This window comes from Hyperoodon ampullatus (genome assembly GCF_949752795.1).
Source record: "Hyperoodon ampullatus genome assembly, chromosome: 7".
Classification (NCBI taxonomy): Eukaryota; Metazoa; Chordata; class Mammalia; order Artiodactyla; family Ziphiidae; genus Hyperoodon; species Hyperoodon ampullatus.
Genome location: NC_136920.1, coordinates 22,924,479 through 22,947,108, shown reverse-complemented (window position 1 = coordinate 22,947,108; position 22,630 = coordinate 22,924,479).

The following is a 22,630-nucleotide window of genomic DNA, read 5'->3' as shown; positions in this document are numbered from 1 at the left end:
GCTCATGCTTGTACTTGCATGGCTACCTTCTTTAATTTAGTACAACTTGTGAATGATATGTGATATACTAACAAGTGTAAACCCTTCTCAGTCTTCTTCCAAAGACCTAACTAAGATCTCTGGGTTAACTATGTGCTGGTTATACACCACCTAACAAGATGTCCCAATCCATACAACTGATGTTTTCCTCTAAATCCTAAACAACGCTTTCCTCTACAAGACTGGAATTTCTTATGGAATTCAACAGACAAGGCAAGGTCCACACCCTGCATCCATTCTCCTGTCTTTAATTGGTAACAAGAAATAAACAAATAATCAGTCATAGTGCTTATACAGTCATTCATTTTAAGTTCTAGTTTCAAGTATCACCTGCAAATTAAACCCCCAAAACTGAAATAAATGAGTTGTTCTCTGCAACACAGAAGAGAGAGCACAAGATAAGAACTCTTAATTACTCATTTCAGCTTATAGAGTTTGGAGCAATGATAGCTAATCAGTTTAAGTTTTCTTCTTTTCTCCTTTCCTTTCCTTTCCTTTCCTTTCTTTTCTTTTAGTTGTCCTCCAAGTATTCTAGATCCTTTGTGAAATTTGTGAAATCCACATAACCTTTTGTTATATATTTTGAAGAAATGAACATGGAAGATACATAGCTGCTTTAGAGCAAAGCACATGGAAATCGCTGGAGGAGTATGTGGCAAGATGTTGGGGAGGAGAGAGTGAATAGAGGAAAAACCTAGCACAGCTATTCAGAATAAAGGGTGGCAAGTGGCAAATAAGATACATTGACACTTTTCATGAAGGTTTTGAAAATATTTGAGAGGGGCTAGATTTAAGTTGCATGAGTACCTAAGCACACACAGTCCTTAGAACACTACTTGACACCAGACAATACATATGCATGTGTTAGCTGTTATTAATATTATTGTTATTATTATTATATTTATTCCTGCCCTCAACTAGAATGCTGGATTTGAGCTTTGGCTTGTTTATCTTATTTTTTGGATATTTAAGAAGAGAGTTACTCCAGAAAATCAGAAAACTTAAAAAAACTCAGGTTACACATACTATACAGTATCACAGTTTCCCCTGCTAAGGTGCCAAATTCTCCATTTAAACCGATTAAAAATATGTATCTCAATTAGGGATACAATTATTTAAGAAAAATCATCATGGTTAGTGTTGTTATCATAGCTTTAACCCTCATGAGATCTGTGCCTTGTCAAAAAAATAAATACATAAATAAATAAATAAGTTCTCAGAACCTCGGTTTCTGTCTCAGAGGTCGATTGTGAAAGTTAATTAGATTGAATTTATAAAATCATTTAATCTATTTATTCATTAAAAAGTAATTATTTTATGGAGGGTGTTGTTCTAGGTACAGGAGATAAAATTACAAAAAAAGATAGACATTGTCTACCCCCATGGAGCTTTCATTCTTGTGTTTAGGATATAGAGAATAAATAAATAATCATAAATAAATAATGTAATTACAAACTGTGGCAATGCTAAGAAGAAAATAAATAAGTTTACCTGATAAAGACAGTCACAAAAGGCATCTCTGAGGAGGTGCCATTTGAGCTGGGATTTGAAAAATGAGCAAATGCTATCAAAGGAGGAAAATAGAAAGTACAGAGACTCAATGTGGAGCACACTTGACATATTGAAAATCAACAAAGAAATAAATATGGCTGAAATGAAGAGAGTAGCAAAGGAGATAAGACAGGAGATGTAAGCTGACGGTAGAGCATATGTGAGCCTTGTATAGAGCTTGGCATTTATTCTAAGTTCAAGGGGAGCCATTGAAGGGCTTTAAGCAAACAGTGGTGAATGACATATTTGATTTTCTTTCTTAAAATCACTGGCTACTATGAGGAGATATATTGTTAAGAAACAAACGCAGAAGCAAGGAGCCTGGTTAAGAGTCTGTACTAATCAGCTGTATAGTAGCACTAGAGATAGAGAAAAGTAAAGGGAGTCTATAGTTTGGAAGTAGAACCAACAGGGATATATGGATTGCATGTGAAAGATGAGAAAAAGGAAATAGTAAAGGTGACTTCAAGTTTTTTAACTTAATGATCTTGATGGATGGTGGGGTCATTTACAAACGTGGAGAAACCTATGGAAGGAGCATGCTTTATTTTATGTATTTCATTTTACTGGGTGTTTGTGGTCTTGAAGACATAGACAGATTATACTTATATGTTATTATACTTCAAAGAGAAGATGCCTATGGCACTCTGGGAGATCTCAGGAATGATGATATAGATTTGAGATTCAGTAGTGAATTGCTAATATTCTAAATCTGTAATAAATGAGGTTGACTGAGGAGATTATATAGACAGAATGATTAAAATTGAACTCTGGAGCATTCCAAAATTAACGACAAACCACAGAAAGGAAGGGAAAATAAAGTAATAGAGAAGGAATATCTGATTTAAAAAAGACAGAATGTTGTTTTGTGACAGAAACCAGGAGAAGAAAGTGTATCTAGAAAGTTAGCATAAGGTAAATGAAAGGAAAATGTGACGTAGAGATTAAAAGGACAGACTGCAACCCCAAATGCCTGGGCTCTAATCCAATCTCCACCAACCAAGTGGACAGTCATGAGAAAGTTACTCACTCTCTTTGTGATACTCAATTTTTTTTTGTTCTGTAAAAGGTGATCATAATCTTACAAACCTCAGAGTGGTTTTGTATTAAATTAATATATGTAGAGCTCTTAGAACATGTTTGGTACACAGGAATTTTAATATAAGAATTTGCTTCTAAGGAAAATATAAACAACTATTTTAAGTATTCCTGAAAGGTTGAGTAAAAGGAGGATCTGATTATTAAATTGATTATTTGCTTGTCAGCATGGTAGTTGTTGCATTAATGAGGTGATTTTAATTGAGTAGTAAGGATATAAGTCAAATTGGTGTGGGCTAAAAAGTGATGAAGAGGTTACCAATTGAAGAAGCTATACATATACAACTCTGTTGAGAAGATGTGTGTTTGTATAGAAACAAACAACTGGAGGATGGCTGGAAATGGGTTTAGAGATAAGATTAAAGGAGAATTTTGTTAGATGATAGACATGAAAACAAAATGTGAATTCTGGAGTAAAGTCCTAAAGAAGAAAAAAATGCCCATTATAATTAGTGGACATTTGGTAAAACTGACCTAGTTTTCTCATCAATATATTTTATTATCATTAATCGCCAAAACATCATTGATGAAGTCAGTATACTTCCCAGTGTGAACACAAGAACTGAATATGTACCATCTCAAGTTGAATGAAAATCAATAGATCTGCTCACATAACTGAATTCTCTGAGTAGGAGTAGCTTAGGTATGACTAAAAGGTCACAAATAATGGCACCAGATCCCTGTCTCTTTTTCCATTGATCATACACATAGTATCCAAGTGGCTAATGCAATGGTGAACAATAGTCTAACATGCCCCTACCTTAGAGAACCTGGAGAGAAAAAAAAAAAAAAGTAGTTGTCTTTGTTAATAGTTCAGGTAAAAACCTTTGGACACCTCTGATTTCCCTGGCTTGAGTCATGCACCAACCCTTGAATGCAGTCTAAGATGTAGAGAGTTTAAACTGTTCAGGACTGCATCAATTTGGGGGATTTAGGAGAGGGGGAATAAACCCCAAACTAAATGAGTAGGAAAAAACTTTTATTTTAGAAGGGAGAAGAGTAGTTTACAGGAAGGTACTGGCAGATCAAACAAAGCAAAACAAATGAAAACGTATCTATTCTAATCATCCAATAAAAAAGGGTTTAGTTCATTATTTCAGTTGTACTCTCATGTCCTCTTTAACTTGGTCTGTGACCGTTTTTGTCTTTTCTTTTGGTGATTATAGGACATATTACCATACTCTGCACTTACTCTATTCCAATTATAGGTTATTAGGGCTTTTCTCCCTTGACCGTAAATTGTTACACACTTGAATTCTTTTTATCTTTCCTAAACAGTATTTTTTCTTTCCTTCATTATCCTCTTTCCTTTTGTTACACTATGGCTTTTGCTGCTTCGTTACCCTCTTTTGGGCTCCATTCCAATGATGTTATGGAGCCCATGTGCATACATTTTCTATGGAATACTTACTTCTAAGAAGAGGTACCAGATCATATCCTATAATTTCCTGGATCAATACTTTTCCTGGATCAGAGGAGATGCCTCTCTACTCAAGATACATGTTTGTATTTGTGCTCCCAAAGAAATTAGGCATTTTGAATATGATGATCCTGGCTTCTCTGTTAAAGGGCTTCAATGGAAGGAAAACTAAACACCCAGTTTTAAGGGAATCTCTTAAGTAGAAAAAAAATATCCTTTAAATAACATTTCTTATTTTCCTCATTTTTATATGTTCTGCTATAACAGTATATAAAATAAGGAATCCGTTGTGCTTTCAAGGCCCAGCCAGAAAATGCTTATCTTCTTTGTGCTGAATATGCAATGGATTTTTAATCTCCTCTCACTCTGCAATGTTTCAGTTTATTCTTCCTGTGAGAGGAATAATGGTGACTACAGATGGACACAGGCTTAATATTAAACTTTCAACTTCCAGTCTCTGCCTAATGATTCAGATCTGTTCTGTCAAAAGGTCAAAGCACAACCGCTGTAAAACAAAATGCTCAAAAATATATTTAATACATATTTCAAAAAATACACAAATTGTGAGAAAGATATTAAGCCTATTTCTGGGTCATGTTTATATTCATTCACAGGTAACCACATATGTTTTTGTATATATAAGTTGTGATCATTTCTGATTTGTAATGCAATGGTCTTCCCAGGGCACATCTGTCAGAATTATTGAACAGGCCTTTACTGGTTTCTCAATGGAGGTCTTTTTTAAATATGTAAGGCTGTCTTCGTACCATCCTAAGACTGGCAGTTTATTCAAGTAACGAAATATTATACCTCCCAAACCTCCTTAGATTCTTAATGAGAGGAAAGGAAAATAGATATTATTTTAAAGTACTTCTATGGAAGGGAGGTGAGCAAGAAAGATGAAAAATCACCTGGTGATTCCCATTTCTTCTAAGGCTCCTGCCAAGGGTACTTTCTCTTATCCTCTGAATGTTCCTGCAAAACTTCTGCTTATTTTCATGTATAAGATAATGATTTACATTAAAAAAAAATCATTCAAGCACTCTTACTTATTACTGCTTCTTCCTACCTTTTCTTAGTTCCTGACTGTTACAGTAACTGTGGTAGATTAGAGTACAGAACACTTTTAATTCAGCTCTCAAGAGTTAACAGAATAAGGGCAACACGATAGGCTAGACCAGCCTCCCAATTCTGAGAACTCTGTGGGCAAATTCTTCCATGAAAGACTTTAGAGAACTTGGCCACCCCCCCCCATCAGGAATTCTTCAACAAGACCTCCCTGTCCCAGACTCAAAGCTCTGTCCATGTGACTGAGCCTCTTTGATTGAAGCAAAGCAGATCTCTTCTGGGGGTTTTTATATCTGATATCTTATCCCTAAGGGACTGATTGGCAACTGGGAGTTTTGGGGAGACTTTTCTTCACATCTAAGAGGCACATTATTTATATTTTTTCTGTATCTAAAAACTCAGTGTATCAATGTAAAGGGACTTTAGAATACATTAAGCTATTTACTTCATTTAATAAATTAGCAGATTCTTAGTAGGGTCTTGAATAGGGGGGCAATGAAGGTTTTAGGGTGTGGTTTTAGGTAGGGGCTTGATCAGGATTGGGAAATTTAGTGAATAAGAGTTAAGGATTGCTGGGCAGAATAAGGCAGAATTTGGAAGTGAGTCTTGAAGAATAAATGGTTTTTAATAGTAGCTATTGTCCTGGGAAAGGGATATTTGTGCTAGTAAGAGTAAATTGAGTTGTATGGTGTTCAAATAAATGGATTTTTGAGGGCTTCCCTGGTGGTGCAGTGGTTGAGAGTCTGCCTGCCGATGCAGGGGACATGGGTTCGTGCCCCGGTCCAGGAAGATCCCACATGCCGCAGAGCGGCTAGGCCCGTGAGCCATGGCTGCTGAGCCTGTGCGTCCAGAGCCTGTGCTCTGCAACGGGAGAGACCACAAAAGTGAGAGGCCTGCATACAAAAAAAAAAAAAAAAAAAAGGATTTTTGAAAAGTTCCTGGAATGAACAATAAATTCATTTCCCATTAGTAGAACTATCCCAGAATACCTACACGGATTAGTATTATCACGTGCCCAAGAGGTGCCTTCTCAAATTTTTCATTTATGATGCTTAAACAGAAGACAAAGAAAACAAATAAGCAAAATAAAAACAAAAAATATGATTAACAACAATAAGCTGTCTCATCTTTTCTAACCGAACTAAACAGTCCTGCTAATGAATAGCCAAAGGTTGAAGGGAAGTGCCATTTTTATTACAATTTAGGCTTAGCTAACATCAAGGGACAGAACACAGAAACTGCATTATATAATTTCCCACACCTCTACTAACCCAAATCGTGTGTTAGAAAAATATAGATAAAATCATTGTTAATGGTGCAGGCTTTGGGGGTCATATATTTCCAGTTACACTCATTTAATGATGCTTTGGCTTATAGGACTAAAAGACAGTAAACAAGACTGATAATTTCAGATTTTTTTTTTTTTTTTTTTTTTTTTTTTTGTGCTACGCGGGCCACTCACTGTTGTGGCCTCTCCCATAGCGGAGCACAGGCTCCGGATGCGCAGGCTCAGCAGCCATGGCTCACGGTCCCAGCTGCTCTGCAGAATGTGGGATCTTCCCGGACTGGGGAACGAACCCATGTCCCCTGCATTGGCAGGTGGACTCTCAACCACTGTGCCACCAGGGAAGCCCAGAAATTATTTTTATGGCTTTGGAAGCTTTATAATTTCTTTCTGTTATGGCACTATAAGTGTTGAAGGGGAGTAGATTCTGCTACTCCCAAATACGCCTCCAATATGCCTCCTTGTCATAAGGTTCATTTTGCGCTGATTATTTTTAAAAAGCAGCAGACACAGGAGAAGCTCTGAAAAACAACTAGAAGTCACCCTTTGTAAGAGAAAATTACACTGATAAGAGAAATTTCCTTTGTAAGGGTGTCTCCCTCTCTGAACCAGGAAGAGAAGGATGACTAAGTCTCTAGAAACTCTTATCAATGGAGAAGCAAAAACCTAAATCTGCACAACGTTACCCTTGTTTACTGTGCTTTTCCTGATAGCCTTATATAATTGGCTTCCCTATCCCCCATATTCTTTTATCTTTAGCAGGTGATGGCATTTAAGGTGATGGCTGGGCCATTTTGGAGTTACTCAGTTTTCCTGGGTATCCCTCATGTATACAAGAGGTGTATATATACTATTAAACTTCTGTTTATTTTTCTCTTGTTAATCTGTCACTTTTATTACAGGAGATTTCTTAGCCAAGAACGTAGAAGTTTAGAGGGAAAGTTTTTTTTTTTACTCCATAGTGTTGTTAAATAAGTGTCTACTCTTGGAAAATATCAAGTTATTGAAACTGAATCTGGAGCTAAGGATTTATATATCTCTTTGATTTCCCTTTCAAGACATACTTGAGGGTTGTGCACCCATGGAAGTCATGTATCCAAATAATTTTTCATTTGACACTCAGAACAAGCATGCCAATCTCTTTAAAATATGGAGCCTATTAAACATTAGGAATAGCAGCATGGAATCCTTAAGACTTAAAGGTAAGCCCAAATGTCAGCTTCATAATAGAAATGCAAATTCTCTAGGATGAAGGTAGGGGAATTGAGAAGCAGAAAGGAGACAGAGATTGTCTTTTTTCATCAGACACACAATTACTATTAAGCAAAATTGCAAAATTCTTTCATTTAACAGATATTTATTGAGAATCTATTATGTTAAGCATAATTTTATGTGATAACTTTACATTAGGGTACAAAATAAGCTAATTCCCTGTTCATGGAGCTTACATCATAACTGAGCCATAGAGAAAATAAACCAATAATCAGATTACTACATAAAGTCACAGATGGTGATTAATGCTATAGAGCAATGAATAATAAAACAAAGATTGAAGGCAACAAGAGGAATAGAATGAAACCAAAGGAAATTTCTTTTATTATTCTGTGTTTCTTCCCCTATAAGTTCTCTGTTCTCTAATCTCTCTTTCTCAATGTCCAATTAGATTGATTGTTCCTCCTGAATTAACCTATCAGTTGTCTGAGTTTTTGGTTTTTATTCTCCAGAGCTGTGTCAATTCACTTTATGTTTTGGGAAATTTCTTAACATGTTTTCCAAATTCCTTCATCATTGTTTGATTGTCATATTTTTAGTTAATAAAGTCACCTTTTCAATTTGTGATCATTTCTTTTTCTTTTCAGTCTATTCTTATTTTATGACACTAATATCTCAAATACTTTGTGAGAACATCAATGATATATATTAATTATAATAATTTTAAGTTGTGCTTCCTGAATGATTACTGTTTCCTTTGGCATCAATTGTTTCATTTGTTGATTTTACCTTTATATTTTTGCTCTTTTGTCCAAAAGAATCTTGATTGTTAATTCATATTTGTGGACAAAGTACTTAGTTGATTTATACATTTAGCTTTTGAAGTAGGTAGAATAATGGCTTCTGGAAAATGTCTATGTACTAATCCATGCGACCTTGAATAAGTGACAGCACATGGCAAAGGGAAATTAAAGTAACAAAGAAAATTAAGGTTGTTAATCAACTGAGTTTAAAACAAAGGTAATCCTGAATTATCTGGTGGGTCAGATGTAATTACATGGGTCCTTAAATGTAGAAGAGGAAGCAAAAGAGTGTGTCAGAGTGATGCAGTGTGAGAAAAGTTCTACTAGCCATTGATGACTTTAAAAATGCAAGAGGTTCATAAACCAAGGAATGAAGGTGATCTCTAGAAGCCAGGAAAACGACAGCAGCAGCAACAACAAAACAAGGAACCAAATTCTTCTCTAGAGCCTCCAGAAGAAATGCAGCCCTCTTTACATCTTGATTTTAGAACATCACGACTCACTTTGGACTTCTGACCTCTAGAATTGTATGATAATAGTCAATTTGTGTTATTTTAAGCCACTGAGTTTGTGGTAAGTTGTCGCAGACGCAATAGGAAGCTAATACAGCACTCCACTGGTTTTCTTTTTGGGTTTTCTCCACGGACCTGTATACATTTCATTAAAAAGTATTAATTGTCAATATTAATTTTCAGATGCAAGGAGGAAGCAAGTAGACCAAAATATGAGTGATTTTATTCTCAGAAGTTTAAGTCTATACTAGAAATTGTTGCCTGATCAAGATAGATCATTCAATTTTTAGAGTATATTGCTTTTTTTAAACTGATGGTGAAAGTTGCTATTGCAATTACAGAAGTGAAAATAGGACAAAGGCAATTTGGCATGAATATTCTGTAGATGCTGGCTAGTAGTAACTTTTGTTTAATCTTTGATATATTTAATCTGTTTATTGTTTTCAGGAGTCACCAAAATTTCCAATATTCTGATGTTCCATCATCCAATTCATATCTTTAAGGTTTTGTTTCTGTGTGTACATTTTTACTGTTATTCAATGGGATTTACAAGTGGAGAGATCAAATGTAAAGTCATAAGTCCAGCCATCCAACTTGAAGTAGAAACAAAATTTAGTTATTATATATATTTTGTTCCCTAGAAATCACCACCACTAGAATGAAAACTAATAGTTGGCAGCAAGAGCTCAAGAGTTGTTAGAGCCTTTTGGACCAAATACTATTCAATGCTCAGAAAATAAGGTGAGGTACTTTTCTAGGCTCATCAATCTAAAGAAATTGTTTTTATTACAGAATGTTAGCATCAGGGAAACAATTGTGCCTAAGTAACTGGCCATAAAATGCAGGGCTGAAGAACTTGGTTTTGCTTCTCTTGCCCTAGAAACTCTTAGGGTGACACAATCTCTCTACATTTACAGTCTCTCTATATATGCAATTACCTATGGACCATTGATTTCTCTGCCGTGACAACTTTCCAGTCCCAATTCCTTCCATATTCCTGTAGATTTTATAGCATCTATCTTACAACAAGATCTACACATCTTTAACTTGCACATGCCACCTGGTTTCATGATGACTGACCTAGCTTGTCCTCTATTTTTCTGTTTTATATTATGATACTTAACCCTTTACAAAGAGAAGTGGTAATCCTCTTAAAGAGTTATTAGCTAGCTGACTTCATCGCACCAGCAATAACTAATCAATAGGTTGGGGGTATATATGACTATAGACATTCCTAAGAAACTCCAATAAAACCTTATTCCCAAAATTTGTCCTGATAAGGGAGACTAATCCTTACCCCTGTGAATACTATATTTTAATTTTAATGATGGCAGAAAAAGAATATTTCTCTTGAAAGGGGGGCCACTCTAATAGAACTGATCCAGATTTTACATATGTAAGCAAAACCTGATTTAGATTTGGTTGACCACTGCAGTAACTGCAGTTCAAATTAAAACTTCATTGATTTTCCTTGTTTCCACCATTTTAATGGACTCTGAGTAATATTTACACTTGCCTTAGAAAATTCTTTGCCAAAGGCAAGTTTATCTCCCAGAAGTCCATAATGTCAAATTCTAGAATGAATTCATCCATGTGCCTTGGGTCTTCCGAAACCAATCATTCCTATGAACACATCCAGCTGACTTGACTGTACTGGGCAAAAGAATACATTTATTTCACCTAATCAGATGAGTACAAATAATTATAAGCAGCTAAGATTTACTCTCAAAATTAACCAGCACGTTTGTCCAATTCAAGCATTCAAAGAGCCAAATTCCAGATTTTCAACCATGTTAAACCCGACAGATTAAGTCTGCCTGCCTGTCAGAGATGAACCTGAAATGTCACAACAACACTTCAGAGATATGCCTTACATGGTGGGACGGGAGTGTGTTTCTATTCAAGCCAGTTAATAAAATAACAGATATGTTAATTCCTACAAAAATAGAATTGCTAAGTATTCTTTTAAATCAGACCACTTTAAATGTAAAAATGCACGTGCATCTTTCCTGCAAAGGCTTTGCAGAATGGAAGATCATTATCTACTGACCCCCCCCAACATATGGTGAAGGTACAAACAATATGTTGGAAGCTAACTTTTAGAATGGTGAAGAGTGAGAGATCACTGCATGCATAATAACTTTAATTTTTAAAGGAATACTAATTGGGTAAAGAGCTAATGAAGGGTACTTGACTGGCAGCAGCGGGGAAGGATGTCACTGCTGTTCAAACGTAAAGTGTAGTAAGAGAGTTGTCTCTTCCATCAAGAGCCTCGAAGAAGAAGAAGAAGAAGGAGAAGAAGAAGAAGAAGAAGAAGAAGAAGAAGAAGAAGAAGAAGAAGAAGAAGAAGAAGAAGAAGAAGAAGGAGAAGAAGAAGAAGAAGAAGAAGAAGAAGAAGAAGAAGAAGAAGAAGAAGAAGAAGAAGAAGAGAATAGAAAGTCCCTCTGATAAGAGAGACCAGTGTCATTTTTTGCTTAGGTGGTTCCAATAGGTCCCTTATCCTCAGACTGAGAGCACAGATGCAAGTTGACTAACAAGAATCTTTGCAATATAGTAAAGAGCTACAATTAATTGACCCTGCACATTCTAAAAGTCTTCAGAACTAGCCCTTGACTAACTCCTGGGAGATAACTTCTGAGCTCTTGCAATATGTTGACGGATAAGAGAGTCTTTGTGTACCTGAGGCTTTGGGTCACTGCAGAAAAATTATGCTAATAATATGATTGATGGTTAATGTCTATTTTTGTTCGCTTGGAGTCCTAAGCTATGTTATATTAGATTGACTCTGGGAGACTGAAGGTTGAATATCTAATTCCAGTAATACTGGCATTCCATGTCACTCCATTTGGAAAAGACAACTTGAAACTTGTGCCTGGTGTGTCCTGGTCTCTGCTTTACACACATTTTTCCATTGCTGATTTTAATTGGCATCCTTTTCCTGTAATAAGCCATAACCCCGACTATAACAGCTTTTCTGAGTTCTTTGGGTCCTTCTAGAAAGTCACTGAACCTGAAGGTGATCTTGAGGACCCCCAACAGGATATTCTTTCTAAAGGAAAGATCTTGGTCATGGACCCAACAGTTCACTCCCTAAGGTTTCCTTAACCTTGGAATCTCATGAAAAAACAGAGTTGGATTTCAATTTTTTTTAAAATGCTTGATCTCCTTACTTAGTTGGGCAACTACCCCCCTCTCTAGATGGTTATGTACCAAGGGCAGGAACACAGATGAACAAACCAAATAATGGAAAAATGTCATTTTATGCCCTCTTCCAAAGGGAAGCTTTGCCCATGGGCCTTATTTTAACATATAGAAGGAAAGATACTCAAACAAATTTTCCTATAACAAAAATTTGTGCCCCAAGATGACTTCCTATTTCCACCTATAAAAGTGGCTAGTAAATGTTTTTTCAAATAATGAAATTTTATTCTATATTCAAATTTCTTCAAGAACATTAAAGTGGAGCTTATAACCTACTGTAAGCTCTTTCTTCACTCCCAAATTTGCTCTAAATAGGTATCTACATACATAATAAAAATTCAACATAAGTAATAGCTTACAAAATTTTGTAACAAGGGTTCCCAGCTTGGTGGCTTGTTTTCCTTCTGAATTGATATTTGATCACTAATATGGTGCTCCACTCAGTCAATCAATGAGTCAATCAAAATAATGAAGAATGCTTTTTTTTAAATCACTGAAGCTATAGAGAAATATCAAGAAAAATATAGTTAATAGCTCTTGCAATTTGCTTACCATTAGCACTAAACTTTTACTTTTGAGTAGAGAATGGGCTATATTTATCATCCTTGAAAAGCCATACCCAAGTACCTAACAGTGCTATTCACTATGGCCAAAAAGTGAAAACAATCCAAGTCCATCAACATATAAATGGATAAACAAGTTGTAGTATATACATACAACAAAATATTATTCCACAGTAAAAAGAAGTGGAGTACTGATGCATGTTGCAATATGAACGAACCCCGAAAATATTGTTCTGATTGAAAGGAGCCAGACAGAAAATGTCACGTATTGTATGATTATTTTTCCATGAAATATCCAGAATAGGTAAATCTACAGTCACAGAAAACAGATTGGAGGTCACAAGGGGCTGGAGAAATGGGCGAATGTGGAGTAACTGTTTCATGACTGCATGGTTTCATTTTGCAGGGATGAAAATGTTTTGCAACTAAACACAGGTGTTAATTGCACAACTCTGTGAATGTACTAAATGTCACTAAGTTGTATACTTTGAAAGGCTTAACTCTTTGTTATGTATATTTCACTTCAATTTAAAAAATGAAGAACAAGAAAAGAAAAGAAAAAGAAAAACACCCAAGTAGGTTATTTCTTTTTCAAGGTGCCTGATTCTCAAAAGATAGACAACTCAAAACAGCAATCCAAGCCAAGTATTTTAGGTGTCCTTTTCTTCAAGCAGATTTACAACTCTGAGAGGCTTTAACCCAGGAAAGTTGAGCATATCTTGATCCTAAAAGTGGATCCCAGAATTAAAAACTCTAACAAGTTCAGGACTTTTAAAATTACTTATCAAATGTTCTTCAGTTTGCTGTCCTTAGGACTATGACCTCCTATCTCTAAATCCATTTCATCCATTATTGTCTGGGAAACTCAAATTGTACTTTTTAATTCACAATCAATAATCATTTTATATTGATGAATTTATTCACCAGATTTTTATAAATGTACTGTGTGCTGGTTCTGAACTAGTTAACAAAACAGAACCCCTGCTCTCCCAGTTTTAATATTACATTGGAGGAACCAGAAAATAAACAATATACAAGTAAATCAGTTATTTTCAGAAAACCATCTGTATTATGAAGAAATTAAAACTTGATAATAGAAGAGAGAATGTGTGACAGACAACATTAAACAGGGTGTTTAGCCAAGGTTCTTTGGAAAGGTCATATCTGAACAATGATGGGAATAACTCAAAGAATCAAATGCACAAAGATGCAGGGGAAGAGAGTTCTGGGCAGGCAGAATAGAAAACCTAAGTGTTGTAAGACAGGAATGAGCTTGGCAGGTCCCAGAAACAGATAGGAGGCCAGAGAGACTGGAAGTTAAGGAAAGAAAAAAAAAAACACAAAAAACTGTAGAAGACAAGGAGAGAGAATAAATAGAAGCCAGATCTTACAGGCCAGGCTTAGAAGGGCTACTTTAGTTGAAGTGTTACTCTTTCCATGAAAACTGGGTATAGGACTGGGGAATAATTACTAAACCTTATAATTCTTTTGTGCTCTATAGGGTCTAGAGAAAAAATAAAATGAGGTAAGGAATAGCATATTTTAAATAGCTGCTATATGCAAAGAGAGAATTTGACTTATGATTGGCTCTAGATAAATAGGGGAGGATCAATATAAACTAATTTAGTTATCAAAGATTTCCTTCTTCCTTCATATGGCTTTCCTCTATTGTATCCTACCTTTTGGCTGGTAACATTCATTCCACTTAATTTTTTATTTTGGAGTTCCACGCTACACTTCAGTCAAACGTCCCAGCAACAAGCATTGGATAGCTATTGTTTCCTTCAGACAATGAATTTCAGGAAATGAAAGGTGGTTGATTTAAGAGAGCAGCTGCTAAATTTTCCACTGTCTAAAAGGGCTGTTTTTGCAGAGTGGGTGCTCTTATCAGAAAGTTCTAGTCATCTGTTTTCAGCCAGCTCAATGAAATGAGGACCATTACGTGAAGGACCATTCCTTTCACTTCTCCAGTGCACAATTTACTCTTAAACCACTTCACCAGAAATACCCATTTCAGCCAAGCTCAGTAAGTAAACACCAAAATAATCAGGATAAGTCGCCTATGTTGCGATGCAGGAAGGATAACCTTCAGAAGGAAATTAACAGTCTGAAAGAACACTAACTGCAACTCTGATTTGGGGCCACTGGATCATTTCTCTCAAACTGGGGAATATGACATATTTATTTTTGAAAACAGAACATCATGGTGTTTCAAAATTGATTTGAAAGTGGCTATGTGGGTGACCATCTTGAAAATATGTGACAGATGAGGCATTGTCAATTTGAGATTTTATTTCAATATAGGCAGGCTCTTCTTTCTTTGTACTAATATTTTAGAAAATCATATATCACCTGTGGGAGTTAATTCTTATCCATTGTTTTTATAACATATATACTGCATAACTGTTTGCTTACTATGAAATAATTTAAACAAATTATTTGATGCAAATGGATTAATTTAAGAATTAAAACCCATTTTCCTTTCCACGTTGGTCACCCACCAATCCTAGTCTCTTCTCTAGCAATACCCATTAATTACCATTTGATGTTTCTTTCTAAATCTTTTCATATACACCCACAAAGGCATTTAAATACACACATATACACTTTTTAATGTTATTATTTTTGAACATCAGTTGGAACGGTGGTCTGCTTCATAAGAACATACTGTAAAGATTGTCTATGAAAGTAAGTATAAACCTACTTTCTCCTTTTAAAACTCTGCTTGAAATTTCAGATGTGGATTCCCCATAATTTAACTTGCCAGTTAATTAATCTTCCACTGATAGATATAAAAATGGTTTTAAATTTTCCTTCTGGCAATATTTCTTACATCGTGCTTTTATATACTTCTTGTCCCTAAATAAAATTTAAAACTTGGAACCCAAATCTATCATCATAACCATACCTAAGATTTCACTCTAAATTTCTAATTCAATGGAATAAAAACAATTCTATAACTCGTACAAATTTCACATGACAAATATGCAAAAAATACATTACCCATTATTAAAATATGTTCAAATATAAAAATCCTATTGTAGAAACTCTACTTTTAGATTATTTTAATTTTTAATAGATATCCTTATTACAAATACTTTTTTATTAATGCTTCTTGAATAAAATGACTTGGGTGAAAAGAATGTGTACTAATCATTTACTTGAGAATTATTTTGCATATATTACTAGAATATCCAGGTGATGGGAGATACTGGGTAATTCAATAAAATGAGAGAAATTTTGTTCAGTTTAGCAGCAAATGGAAAAGTTATATTCTCCAAATTATTGGCAGATAGATGCTGGGTCATCTATTAAAAATAAAACCAATTAATTATGAAAATAATAAGTATAAACAATTAATACTACAGAATGGAGAAAAAAAATCTCACACAGTGCACTATCCCAGCCACTAGAAGACTAATATTAGGGGTTTTCTTTGCAAATACCTGGTACATAGGAACCAGCTTTGTACAAAGCAAAGGCAACAATGCATTCTCCTCCAATAATAAAAATGACAATAATAATAATTTTAATAATAAATTTAAATAGAAAAATTATAATACACTTTGTAACTTTTATTAGATATTTAAATTATAGAAAAGTTAAAAAATGTATAAAAAGGTGAAAATGTTCTATAAGTACTCTTCCCAGATTTTTTTATTATTTTTAAAAATTAAAGATTAGAAACACATTCAGGTTATAAAAAAAATACATTGCATAAACCACAATGAGGTATCACCTCACACTGGTCAGAATGGCCATCATCAAAATATCTACAAACAATAAATGCTGGAGTGGGTGTGGAGAAAAGGGAACCCTCCTCTTCTGTTGGTGAGAATATAAATTGATACAGTCACCATGGGAGAACAGTATGGAGGTTCCTTAAAAAACTAACAGTAGAACTACCATATGACCCAACAATCTCACTACTGGGCATCTACTCAGAGAAAACCATAATTCAAAAAGATACATGCACCCCAATATTCACAGCAGCACTATTTACAATAGCCAGGACATGGAAGCAACCTAAATGTCCATCAACAGAGGAAAGGATAAAGATGTGGTACATATATACCATGGAATATTGCTCAGCCATAAAAAAGGAAGAAAATTGTGCAATTTGTAGAGACGTGGATACACCTAGAGACTGTCATACAGAGTGAAGTAAGTCAGAAAGAGAAAAGCAAATATCATATAATATTGCTTATATGTGGAATCTAGAAAAATGATACAGTTGAACTTATTTGCAAAGCAGAAATAGAGACACAGGCATAGAGAACAGACGTATGGATATGGGGGGTGGGGAGAGGGGGTGGGATGAACTGGGAGACTGGGATTAATCTAGTACATATAAACTAGATAACTAATGAGAACCTACTGTATAGCACAGAGAACCCTACTCAATGCTCTGTGGTGACCTAAATGGGAAGGAAATCCAAAAAAAGAGGGGACATATGTATACATATAGCTGATTCACTTTGCTGTATAGCAGAAACTAATACAAGATGGTAAATCAACTATACTCCTATAAAAATTAGTTTAAAAAATAAATTAAAACAACAACAACAAAAATGAATCTATCTGCTTCAGGAATACATATTTTAGTAATCCCTCTATGAGAGAAACTGAGTAGAAACTTCCTGAATCCTATTTACTGCTGGAATCTAGACATACATATTTTTTAAACTTCTGAAGTGATTCCAACATGCAGCAAAGTTTTACAAAGAGCTAGGCCCAATCATGTTTATTAAAGTAATTATAGAATATTATAGAGCAGCAAAAAGGAAAACATTATATATTGCATGTTGTATGTGCATACAATAGCATTATTAGTTTAAAACACAATGTATTCTTATTTGCACAGTGAACAGATATTTATTAGTCACCCACCACTAACAATATAGCAAATTACAGAATAATATGCATAAAAATTAGCAATCATCATTATCAATTTACATCAAACCATTTGTGTAAAAAAGAATATGATTATCTACAAATTGATGACAAATATTTTTATGTGAAAATATAAAAATGGTCTTGAAGAATACAGTCAAACTCATACTAATATCCCTCTCTGAAAATGGAGGAGGTGTAAGCTTTGGCAAAGGGATAATATTTGCACTGTGTACTATTTTACTTTTTAGAGGAAAACAGGCAGGAAGTTAACGTATTAAATATTATCAATATTATTTCTTTTCTTTTTGAATGTTTGAATTTTATTTTATTTATTATTTTATACAGCAGGTTCTTATTAGTTATCTATTTTATACATATTAGTGTATATATGTTAATACCAATCTTCCAATTCATACCACCACCACCAATCCCCCTCCGCCACTTTTTCCCTTTGGTGTCCGTAGGTTTGTCCTCTACATCTGTGTCTCTATTTCTGCCCTGCAAACCAGTTCATCTGTACCATTTTTCTGGGTTCCACATATATGCATTAATATACGATATTTACATTTCCCTTTCTGACTTACTTCGGTCTGTATGACAGTCTCTAGATTCATCCACACCTCTACAAAAGACCCAATTTCATTCCTTTCTATGGCTGAATAATATTCCATTGTATATATGTACCACATCTTCTTTATACATTCATCTGTCGATGGGCATTTAGGTTGCTTCCATGACCTGTCTACTGTAAATAGTGCTGCGATGAACATTGGGGTGCATGTATATTTTTGAATTATGGTTTTCTCTGGGTATATGCCCAGTAGTGGGATTGCTATGTCATATGGTAATTCTATTTTTAGTTTTTTAAGGGACCTCCATACTGTTCTCCATAGTGTCAGTATCAATTTACATTCCCACCAACAGTGCAAGAGGGTACCCTTTTCTCCACATCCTCTCCAGCATTTGTAGTTTGAAGATTTTCTGATGATGCCCATTCTAACTGGTGTGAGGTGATACCTCATTGTAGTTTTGATTTGCATTTCTCTAATAATTAATGATGTTGAGCAGCTTTTCATGTGATTCCTGGCCATCTATATGACTGCTTTGGAGAAAAATCTATTTAGGTCTTCTGTCCATTTTATGATTGGGTTGTTTGCTTTTTAATATTGAGCTGCATGAGCTGTTTATATATTTTGGAGATTAATCCTTTTCACTGATTTGTGTGCAAATATTTTCTCCCACTCTGAGGGTTGTCTTTTCGTCGTTTGTAGTTTCCCTTGCTGTGCAAAACCTTTTAAGTTTTATTAGGTCCCATTTGTTTATTTTTGTTTTTATTTCCATTACTCTAGGACGTAGATCAAAAAAGATCTTGCTGTCATTTATGTCAAAGAGTGTTCTTCCTGTGTTTTCCTCTAAAAGTTTTATAGTGTCTGGTCTTACATATAGGTCTCTAATCCATTTTGAGTTTATTTTTGTGTATGGTGTTAGGGAGTGCTCTAATTTCATTCTTTTATATGTAGCTGTCCACTTTTCCCACCACCATTTATTGAAGAGACTGTCTTTTCTCAATTGTATATCCTTGCCTCCTTTGCCATAGATTAGTTGACCATAGGTGTGTGGATTTATCTCTGGGCTTTCTATCCTGTTCCATTGATCTATATTTCTGTTTTTGTGCCAGTACCATACTGTGTTGTTTACTGTAGATTTGCAGTATAGCCTGAAGTCAGGGAGTCTGATTTCTCCAGCTCCATTTTTTTCTCTCAAGACTGCTTTTGCTATTCGGGGTCTTTTTTGTCTCCATACAAATTTTAAGATTTTTTCTGTTCTAGTTCTGTAAAAAAATGCCCCTGGTAATTTGATAGGGGTTGCATTGTATATGTAGTTTGCTTTTTGTAGTATAGTTATTTTCACAATATTTATTCTTCCAATCCAAGAGCATGGTATATCTCTCCATCTGTTGGTATCATCTTCAATTTCTTTCATCAGTGTCTTACAGTTTTCTGGTATACATCTTTTACCACCTTAGGTAGGTTTATTCCTGGGTATTTTCTTCTTTTTGTTACAATGGTAAATGGGATTGTTTCCTTAATTTCTCTTTCTGATATTTTGTTGTTAGTGTATAGGAATGCAAGCAATTTCTGTGCATTAATTTTGTTTCCTGCAACTTTACCAAATTCATTGATTAACTCTCGTAGTTTTCTGGTGGCATTTTTAGGATACTCTGTGTACTATCATGTCATCTGCAAACAGTGACAGTTTGACTTCTTCTTTTCCAATTTGTATTCCTTTTATTTCTTTTTCTTTTTCCTCTGATTGCTGTGGCTAGGACTTCCAAAACTATGTTGAATAATAGTGGTGAGAGTGGACATCCTTCTCTTGCTCCTGATTTTAGAGGAAATGCTTTCAGTTTTTCACTATTGAGAATGACATTTGCTGTGGGTTTGTCGTGTATTTATTATGTCGTGCCTTTATTACATTGTGGTAGGCTCCCTCTATGCCCACTTTCTGGAGAGTTTTTGTCATAACAGGTATTGAATTTTGTCAAAAGGATTTTCTGCATCTATTGAGATGATCATATGGTTTTTATTCTTCAGTTTGCTACTATGGTGTATCACATTGATTGATTTGCATGTATTGAAGAATACTTGAATTCCTGGGATAAATCCTACTTGATCATGGTGTATGATCCTTTTAATGTGTTGTTGGATTCTGTTTGCTGGTATTTTGTTGAGGATTTTTGCATCTATATTCATCCGTGATATTGATCAGTAATTTTCTTTTTTTGTACTATCTTTATCTGGTTTAGGTAACAGGGTGATGGAGGCCTCATACAATGCATTTAGGAGTGTTCCTCCCTCTACTATATTTTGGAAGAGTTTGAGAAGGATAGGTTTTAGCTCTTCTCTAAATGTTTGATAGAATTCGCCTGTGAAACCATCTGGTCCTGGACGTTTGTTTGTTGGAAGATTTTTAATCACACTCTCAATATCAGTGCTTGTGATTGTTCTGTTTATATTTTCTATTTCTTCCTGATTCAGCCTTGGAAGTTTGTGCGTTTCTAAGAATTTTTTCATTTCTTCCAGGTAGTCCATTTTATTGGCATATATTTGCTTGTAGTAATCCCTCATGATCCTTTGTATTTCTGAAGTGTTAGTTGTTACTTCTCCTTTTTCATTTCTAATTTTATTGATTTGAGTCCTCTCCCTCTTTTTCTTGATGAGTCTGGCTAAAGGTTTATCAGTTTTGTTTATCTTCTCAATGAAACAGCTTTTAGTTTTATTGATCTTTGCTATTGTTTTCTTTTTTCCTATTTCATTTATTTCTGCTCTGATCTTTATGATTTCTTTCCTTCTACTAAATTTGGGTTTTGTTTCTTTTTCTTTCTCTAGTTCCTTTAGGTGTAAAGTTAGATTGTTTATTTGGGATTTTTCTTGTTTCTTGAGGTAGATGTGTATTGCTATAAACTTCCCTCTTGGAACTGCTTTTGCTGCATCCCATAGGTTTTGGATTGTAGTGTATTCATTGGAATATGTCTCGAGGTATTTTTTGATTTCCTCTTTGGTTTCTTCAGTGATCTCTTGGTTATTTAGTAACGTATTGTTTAGCGTCTATGTTTTTGTGTTTTTTACGTTTTTTTTCACTGTAATTGATTTCTAATCTCATAATGCTGTGGTCAGAAAAGATACTTGACAGGATTTCTATTTTCTTAAATTTACTCAGGCTTGATTTTTGACCCAAGATGTGATCTATCCTGGAGAATGTTCCATGCACACTTGAGAAGAAAGTGTAATCTGCTATTTTTGGATGGAATGCCCTATAAATATAAATTAAATCTCCCTGGTCTATTGTGTCATTTAAAGATTGTATTTCCTTATTAATTTTCTGTTTTGATGATCTGCCCATTGGTGTAAGTGAGGTTTTAATGTCCCCCACTATTATTGTGTTACTGTCGATTTTCTCTTTTATAGTTTTTAGTAATTGCCTTATGTATTGAGGTGCTCCTATGTTGGGTGCATATATACTTATAATTGTTATATCTTCTTCTTGGATTGATCCCTTGATCATTATGTAGTGTCCTTCCTTGTCACTTGTAACATTCTTTATTTTGAAGTCTATATTATCTGATATGAGTATTACTACTCCAGCTTTCTTTTGATTTCCATTTGCATGGAATATTTTTCCATTCCTTCACTTTCAGTCTCTAAGTGTCTCTAGGTCTGAGTGGGTATCTTGTGGATGGCATATATATGGGTCCTGTTTTTGTAACCATTCAGTGAGCCTGTGTCTTTTGGTTGGAGCTTTTAATCCATCATGTTTAAGGTAATTATCAATATGTATGTTCCTATTACCATTTTTTGAATTGTTTTAGGTTTGGTTTTGTAGGTACTTTTCTTCTCTTGTGTTTCCTACTGAGAGAAGTTCTTTTAACATTTGTTTTAGAGCTTGTTTAGTTGTGCTGAATTCTCTTAGCTTTTGCTTGTCTGTAAAGGTTTTGATTTCTCAGTCGAATCTAAATTACATCCTTGACAGTTAGAGTAATCTTTGTTGTAGGTTCTTCTCTTTCATCACTTTAAACATACCATGGCACTCCCTTCTGGCTTGTTTTTTCTGCTGAGAAATCAGCTCTTAACCTATGGGAGTTCCCTTGTATGTTATTGGTTATTTTTCCCTTGTTGCTTTCAGTAATTTTTCTTTGCCTTTATTTTTTGTCAGTTAGATTACTATGTGTCTTGCCATGTTTCTCCTTGAGTTTAATCTGCCTGGGACTCTCTGTGCTTCCTGGACTTTGGTGGCTATTGCCTTTCATATGTTAAGGAAGTTTTCGACTATAATGTCTTCAAATATTTTCTCTAGTACCTTCTCTCTGTCTTCTCTTTCTGAGACCCCTATAACGTGAATGTTAGTGGATTTAATGTTGTCCCAGTTTTCTCTTAGGCTGTCCTCATTTCTTTTCATTATTTTTTCTTTATTCTGTTCCATGG